Consider the following 6,000-nt stretch of genomic DNA (forward strand, 5'->3'; position numbering starts at 1 on the left):
GTCCCCTTCAATGGCTGCAGTCTGAGTTGCTTGAGTCGATGCTGACAAACACTGAGCTGTATTGTCAGATTGTGAGTTCAACGACCCCTCTATGCACTGACAAAAACAGTAACTGTGCACTGTCCTCAATTTGATAGAGATAGTGTGTGTTTATACCATCCTTCCTCTCAACTACAATGCATGTGCACTGCAGTAAGAAGTAAAGGGTGAAGTACTAGATCCAATAACAGGACAAACCATATATCATAATGTTGAAATTACAATATCAAGGAACAGATACCTGATGTATCTTGGCTGTGGTTCTATGGCTGCGCCAACCAAAACCTACCGTAATAAGTCGACTGCGGGATAACCAAGACCACCGATTTGGTGTAAACAAAAGAAACGTCAATACATCACGATGTGACAATAATTGCCACGCAAGAGCCCGAGGACAAAGCTTTGCATTAATTACAGGGGACCGCACAACCGTACTAGCCTATGTGCTGGTGTCTCCTCATTCAAATTGATAAAGACGATATATATCAGCACGGCGGTTATTAAGTTACAACACCCGGCCTAAAGCAATCATATAAACCGAAGAATGGTGGGTTGTGGTGGCGGCGCTTCTTGTTGATAAGCAGTAGGACCGTCCCAGCAGCACAACGGGACAAACGGGGCTCCTTCCCAGTCAGCCGGGGCGATGGGTGATTGTTCTCGGCTCGCTGTTCACACTCCTCCCACTGTCAACCATCCACTCCGTGTCCCCATTGTTTATTGTTTGAACTATCTCTAGTTTCACACCACGATAGCCAAGAACTGTCACCGTATCTGTAAATCCCGTTTGTGCTTGATAATAGACAAACATACGTAATAATAACTTGGAATTGTAATCCTGGAACACTTACCTCGATGCGAAACGACGTGCAGCCCTTGAGAAACTCCTTTATGTTGCTCAAGCACTCGCCGTCGTTTTTCGGTTCTTGGTAGATCTGAAAAGCCAGAACGCTGGTTAGAGAATCGATATATCGCGACTACAGGCAGCACTACAGAGATGCGTTACTTTGATCTTCAAAGTGTGACTTTCTGTTGGGGATTAAAAAGTGCATTCTCTCTAGTTTGCATGGGCTTGTTGCCACTCTGTAGCTGGGAGGCTGAACGCAGTGAACACTAGACAGCCTTCCTTCGCAGGGAAGTGGACATGGGGACTGTATTGGATCAGGGGGGGAAATGACGTTGACAAATAGGGATTCCCGCTGATGTTTAAGCCAGTGGTTCTCCCAACTTTTTCATGTCAAGGACCCCCAAATTGAAACGTATTAGCCAGCGGACCCCCATTTGAAAAGATATGCCAGGGACCCCCATAAGAGAAGATTTTTACGGCTCTAGTTATTCCCAACCATTTCATGGACCACCAGTTTGACGTGCACTTTAGGCTACGGACCCCCATTTAATGGCATTTCTAATTCTAGCTCTGGGACCCCACTTTTTTTCATTGTAAAATCAATGTTAATTTAACTCGGAGAGTGTATAAATGGACCCGTTAGGGTTTGTATACTTGTTAACCCAAAAGGGTCAATTTGGTTCCATGTAGGCCTATACACTCTCTGAGTTATATTCTAATATGGGTCCATTTGGTTCCTATCCTAGCCTAACTATCATTTAGCTGGGGACCCCCTGGAACACGATCCCCCAAGGACCCCTGGGGGTCCCCAGACCCCACTTCGAGAACCAATGGTTTAAGGTAAACATAAACAACAGTTTAGCTATGTATAACAGTGAATCATATTAGGACACCCTGACCCACAATTAAGTAGGCCTATTGAGTGAGAAAGCGGAAATCTTAACACTTTCTGTCATTCATATATTGGAGGTCATGGATCAAAGGTGTGCAGTGTGCATGAAGGAAGCCAAATATTTTCTCTGGACGACTGAAATGGAATGACCGACAAATCAGTAGCAGAAAACACAATTAACAATCATTTGTTGTGGCCCTATTCAATAACGTTGGGATATTTCTTTGTGGATTGTAGCCAAGGCCTATACAGGGCAATGTATTTTGACAACTCTGTTTAGAAACAGTGTCCGAACTGACCGAGCGTGGCTGGCTATACGTTGACAACACAATAAATACTGCGCTGTTCCTTTAAAAGGGGAGAGGGTCTACGATATCTATGTCTGTGCGCCTTTGCAGTCAATGGCGGCCCACTCTTATGGTCTGTGTACAGAATAGCCAGACATCCTTGTCTGTTGATCCGTCAGACCAGAATACTGTTCTGTGTATAAAATACATACAAGCAAATTTGTAAGGTAGCATGTAATGCTGCGTAACAGCAGTCCCAAATAGGCTATAACGTACAGCCTACCCGTCTTGCATAAACAATTAAAAAAAATACATACAATGTAAACTAGGCCTCTTTTATGGAGATACATTTCCCCCATATCCCCTTCAGCTATGATGCTGGCTGCTTTGCCTAATTTTGCTATGGAATCTGGATCTGGAAGCAAAAAACGGCCTTTATCCACGCGTAGCGTAGCCTACTAACATTATGTGCAACCATTTGGTGCTGTTTTTTTTAGAGAGAGAGACAATAAACCCGCGCTCTCGTGACCTACAAAAGGAACTCTTCATGGACCACTGGGCAAAGAGAAGCGAGATAACAAACACGTCGTGTCACGGGCGGCTCTCGGCGACACAGACGCGCCGATGAGGCGGATGGTTGTATGGGGAGGACAGCGGTACAGTATTGCCCTTACTTTCTCCGTGGAACCCGGACTAAGCCGCTCCAGCAATCTGCACAAGACCACCCCATCCTTGAGGGAGGTCTGCAGAAATGCCTCGGGATCCGAGATGGTCTTCTTTGGCGATTCCAATACCCCGAGCGTTATCAACCACGTAACCGTCTGTTCCGCCGAATTCATGGCCAGTCACTATTACAGCTCCTATCCAACGAAGTGGCGGTGTTTGTGTGTTTAAATAGCTACTGCCCCCGGTCACACTGTCATTTGGGCGTTAAAATGAAAACATCGTTAATCCAGAAGGCTGCCTGCAGAGATCTTGGTGAGAGAGGGAGAGAGAGAGGGGGAGAGACTACGGAGAAAAAGCCCCCCTTTCCTTCTCCCTCGGGTGGATGCGGATGACGCCTGGCTTGTGGAAATTCGGCGGCTCTGGTTTCCTCTCTCTCTTGTGGTGTGTGTTCTTTTTCTCCTCCAGCTTGGCAAGCTGTCAAACGCAGTTCACCGTGATGCGTTGAGGCAGCGGACTGCATACATGCGCATCACAGCCGCCAGCCACTCATCCTAGTGTGGATGACATCACACAACAGGGGACAAGCCAGTCCAACCAGTTGTTGGGCCACTTCAACATTTGACATGAATAGGCTTCCTATTCATAAGGGTTTGCACTTTGCATATCCTCCGTTTATCATAACTACAGGTTATCTGTCCTTGAGGACAGGACACAGACAGGCCTATGTCAGCCCATGCATATAGGCTAATATCTAATTTAGTAGGCTATGTGAACAGCTGATGACAGACAGTCCCTATGTCCAAGTTCTACATGTAGGCCTATTTTACAGGAGGAAGCTCTAGCCCAGATACCAACAATTTAGAAACCTTGTAAAATTAACCAATTGACCAAATGTAAACTACATAGCGGTCAAACCTCCAAAATCTTTATTTAAGAGGGAAACTACACAGGGACAGATGTGTGATATAGCTATAAGATATTTTAGTAGCCCAGTCAAGATAACTAGTATCAGCCTAAGGACCTGGCTGTGTTGCAGTGTAGGTTACAGCTTCACTTCTATAATTGTCCACTAGGTGGGAGTGGAACTCTATATGAACAATATAAATAATTCAAGTGTGGCACTTTACTTTGAAAACAAACTAAGGTTCCCCAACTTCCCCTCACCTGTGAGTGCTGTCTTGTCGCTTTCAGACAACACCTACCCATCTGCACCTGTGTTTGCAGGTGGCCCACTTGCTATAATATGAAAACTGAACCTTTTATGAGAGGGTAACTGCAAAATCTGAAAGCTCATCACACTAATAACCCCTATCACCTATAGTGTAGCCTAATGGTTGCTGCTAAGTGTGTAATCCTATCCAATCCATTTACCAGAGTTAACCGAAACCTGTGGTTAAAAGGGTAAGGTGGCCTAATTCTGCTTAAATGGATAAGGGAATTGATCTTATTATCCACAGTTAATTTAACACTGGCTGACCAACAACTTCTATCTTCAGATTTATGCGATTTAAGTTATAAAAATGAATATGGTAGCCAACAGTCCATGGATGAGTGGAGTCTAAGGTTTCCTCTGAGGAAGGACAATCGTCTCCCTACCTCTTTCTACCTGGAGGAATCTGGAATTCCCAATAGATCGCCATGGTTACCAGTGCAATCTACAAGGACAGATGATGAATGCACCTTGGTCAGGCCCTCTCTCTCTCTCTCTCTCTCTCTCTCTCTCTCTCTCTCTCTCTCTCTCTCTCTCTCTCTCTCTCTCTCTCTCTCTCACTCTCACTCTCTTTGAGGCTGTGTGTGTTGTCAGGAAGACTGACCCCAGAGGCCATCCGTGTCTAAACAGGCATTGTCGAGGGATACCTCGCGCCCCTGTGGTCCTGTCACCATGGGTGTGTTACCAAGCATGCTACAGTGGGGCTGTGGATACTGGCCCCAGGCATTTCATCTCCATCAATCCTATGTTCCTGCAAAGTGAAAATATTGTTGTTTTCTTCCTATGTGCTTTTTGAGAGCATATACGGAAAGAGAAGAGAGCAGCGACTAGTACTGCACTATCACCTTTAGGATTCTCTTAAACTAAAGGCACCTCTCTGAGTTTACTATTGGCCTTGGACATTTAATTTTCAAGTTTTTTAAAGGTGTTGTATTAACCACGTTCGCTAACAAACATAACCCTATGTTGTGCACTGTTTTGTCTTTTTAAATACATATCAATCCCCCCATATTTCACCCGAAAACCTGTTGTTTTTGTCAAGCAACACCACCGCACAACAATTTATAAATGAATCTAAGCGTGCTAGAGGCAGAGAGTCTCTGTAACATCTGGATCACCTGCTGCGTGGAATACGTCCAGTGGAAAGGAGCAGCCAGTCAGGCACATAAATATGAGCTATTAACACGTCATACACTGAAACACCATACAGCCTGTTTACAATGACCCTGTCAGTATGGGTGAGCATGTGTGTGTGTGTGTGTGTGTGTGTGTGTGTGTGTGTGTGTGTGTGTGTGTGTGTGTGTGTGTGTGTGTGTGTGTGCGTGCGTGCGTGCGTGCGTGTGCGTGCATATGTGTTTATGCAATTCAAATAGGAGCAGGTAATGGCGTCCTCCTCTCCATATCTTAGTCAGTGAATAAAGATGGAGAACATGAATGTTTGAGCGTCGGCGTGACACACCTCCCATAAAAAAAACAATCCCTATCTTCCTCCTCCTCCTCTCCACCACCGATAAACAATATAAACAGGTCTTTATTGATTTGACTATTTTATGACCAGCTTTCTTTGGATTTATTATTATGTACAGAAGTGGCGTCTTGACTGGGATTTTATTTGATTCCTCGTGTGGGAGGAAAAGATAATAACTTAATAACTCAAAATACATCCTCTGACACGCCAAGTTAGTACTGCGAATGAGATCCACACTCTCACCGTGTCAATGAAGAAGCCAAAAAGCCAAAAAAGCTTATCTGTCACTGGAAGCCAGCTAGAAAATGTGTGTGTGTATGTGTGTGTGTGTGTGTGTGTGTGTGTGTGTGTGTGTGTGTGTGTGTGTGTGTGTGTGTGGTGTGTGTGTGTGTGTGTGTGTGTGTGTGTGTGTGTGTGTGTGTGTGTGTGTGTGTGTATTTTTTGACAGCAACCAATAAGAGTGCCTTTCTCAGAGTAGTGCTTCCTGTTTTGAAGATCAGTTCCAAGTCATCGTTCTTTGACACTTCATTGTTGGTGCGCAGCCAAACAAAACTCTCTGTAATAATGGGTGTGGAGTCTGTGGAGACACACACA

At 44.9% G+C, this 6,000-nt stretch overlaps 2 protein-coding genes across 2 annotated transcripts in view; one reads left to right on the forward strand and one right to left on the reverse strand.

Annotated features, from left to right (window-relative positions):
• Nucleotides 1-1,007, reverse strand: part of arhgef7a (Rho guanine nucleotide exchange factor (GEF) 7a) — a 40,095-nt gene extending 39,088 nt beyond the window's left edge. The window contains exon 1 of the mRNA XM_080752987.1: nt 888-1,007. The gene's annotated coding sequence lies outside the window, so the exon portion shown is untranslated. The remainder of the gene's footprint in view (nt 1-887) is intronic.
• Nucleotides 1-6,000, forward strand: part of aff3 (AF4/FMR2 family, member 3) — a gene marked incomplete at its 5' end in the record, with an annotated part of 44,972 nt that overhangs the window by 13,414 nt on the left and 25,558 nt on the right. The window lies entirely within an intron of this gene.

Source organism: Nannobrachium achirus (assembly GCF_963921795.1).
Source record: "Nannobrachium achirus genome assembly, chromosome: 22".
Lineage (NCBI taxonomy): Eukaryota > Metazoa > Chordata > Actinopteri > Myctophiformes > Myctophidae > Nannobrachium > Nannobrachium achirus.